The sequence below is a fragment of the Hyperoodon ampullatus genome, assembly GCF_949752795.1.
Source record: "Hyperoodon ampullatus genome assembly, chromosome: 1".
NCBI lineage: Eukaryota > Metazoa > Chordata > Mammalia > Artiodactyla > Ziphiidae > Hyperoodon > Hyperoodon ampullatus.
Genome location: NC_136914.1, coordinates 88,617,283 through 88,619,531, shown reverse-complemented (window position 1 = coordinate 88,619,531; position 2,249 = coordinate 88,617,283).

The following is a 2,249-nucleotide window of genomic DNA, read 5'->3' as shown; positions in this document are numbered from 1 at the left end:
TGAGAGAGCTGCACAGAGGGAGAGAATTCTGGAAATCTGCAGAGGGTAGTCTGGTGTATTCTGAGAATTACTCATCAGAGTAAATGTATGAGGAATCTACTCAAGTCTAGGGAACAGAACCATTCAAATAGACAGAGGGAACACTTCCCAGCTTTCACACAGGGATAATCTCAATGTCTATTCTCAGGAGCTGGACTAGAGAAACTCATAATTCACAGAACATTGAATAGAGAACTCAGGAAGGTCTTGGCTCAGTACTTGGGGATATTAGCCATAGGCTGATCTCTGCTCAGGACCTACCTAACAAATCATAGAAGCGAGACCTGAAATGATTAAACTGTTTCCAAATAAATTAACTACAATCCAGAAGAAAGCTTAAGATTTATAGGAATATAAAAAAATCCAGCACTCTACAAGGTAAAATTTAGACATTGAAATCATAATGCAGTAATCATAGTTTGGGCATACAACATGGAGTTGGATGGTTGTTGAGCATCTGGTCTCAGACATGTTCCTGTACCACTGAGAACTCGAACTTTTTGTGAACTGTACCAAACTCAAGGACACTACCAACCGTTTTTAAAAGAACATCTGCTAGCTTTGACCTTGTGGCCTCAAGGTTGTTGCCTCTTATAACTATGCAACAACTTAAGCCCCAACCAATCCTTGCTTAACAAGCACTCTTACTTCTTGCTAGTTCCAATTACAATTCATTATAAACAACTCAAGTAACTAACTGTGACCTTAGGGTTTCTGCCTTTATAAGTTTTCTCCATAGTCCAGCAGAACATAATTCAAGTGTTTCTTGAATCCATGTCTCCCAGACTGTAGTCCTTACAAACCCCAAATAAATGCCTCTTTATTTGGATCAGGTCTTTGATTCTGAAATTTTGATTAACAACTTCATAAAGTCTGGCATTCAATCAAATATTACTCAAGGCAATAAAACACAGCCTACAATGAGGAGAATAATCAACCAATAAAAACTGAAATGAATTTTGGATCAGCAGAAAGGTACATTATAACTATGCTACATACTGTCAAATAGTTAAACAGGGACACAGAAGGTATAAATAAAATCCAAATCAAACTTCTAGATATAAAAACTCCAATGACTGAGATGAAAGATATACTGAATGGGATTAAGGGCATTAATGGAGAACAGAGATTAATTAGGCATGGCAGAAGAAAAGCTTAACAAAATTAAAGACATAGCAGTAGAAACTATGCAAAATAAAACATACAGAGAAAAAAGAATTTAAAAATTAAAAGAGCAGAAGAGCTGTGGGATAACTTCAAACAGAGAGAGTCTGAAAAAAAAAAAACTGAAGACATAATGACTGAAAACTTTCCAAATTTGATGAAAATTGTAAATTCACAGGTCCCAAATCTCAGGATATATTTTGAAGGTACAGCTAAAGTAGATTTCTTGATAGGTTGGTTGCGGGATTTGAGAGAAATGGAGTTAAGGACCATATGATCCAGCAATTGCACTTTTTTCTGGGTTTTTGTCCAAAAGAATCAAAATCAAAATTTCAAAGAAATATTAACTTTCCATGGCCATTGCAACACTATTCACAATATCCAAGATGTGAAAACAACCTAAATGTCCATCGACAGCTGAATGAAGAAAATGTGATATTTACATACAATGGAATGTATACATTCATCCTTAAAAAGGAGATTCTGCAATTATTGACAATCTGGATGAATTTTGAGGATGTTTTGCTAATTGAAATAAGCTAGTCACAGAAAATAAATACTGCATTATTCCAGTTAGATGAAGTATCAAAAATAGTTAAATTTTAGATGGCGGAAGAGTAAGACGCGGAGATCACCTTCCTCCCCATGGATACACCAGAAATACAGCTACACGTGGAACAACTCCTACAGAACACATACTGAATGCTGGCAGAAGACCCCAGACCTCCCAAAAGGCAAGAAAATCCCCACATACCTGGGTAGGGCAAAGCGGAGAGATTCCCGCACAGAGGAGCGGTGCCGAGCGGCACTCACCAGCCCGAGAGGCTTGTCTGCTCGCCCGCTGGGGCGGGCGGCGCTGGAAGCTGAGACTCGGGCTTCGGTCAGAGCGCAGGGAGAGGACTGGGGCTGGCGGCGAGAACTCAGCCTGAAGGGGGCTAATGCGCCACGGCTAGCCGGGAGGGAGTCCGGGAAAACCCTGGAGCTGCCGAAGAGGCAAGAGACTTTTTCTTCCCTCTTGGTTTCCTGGTGCGCGAGGAGAGGGGATT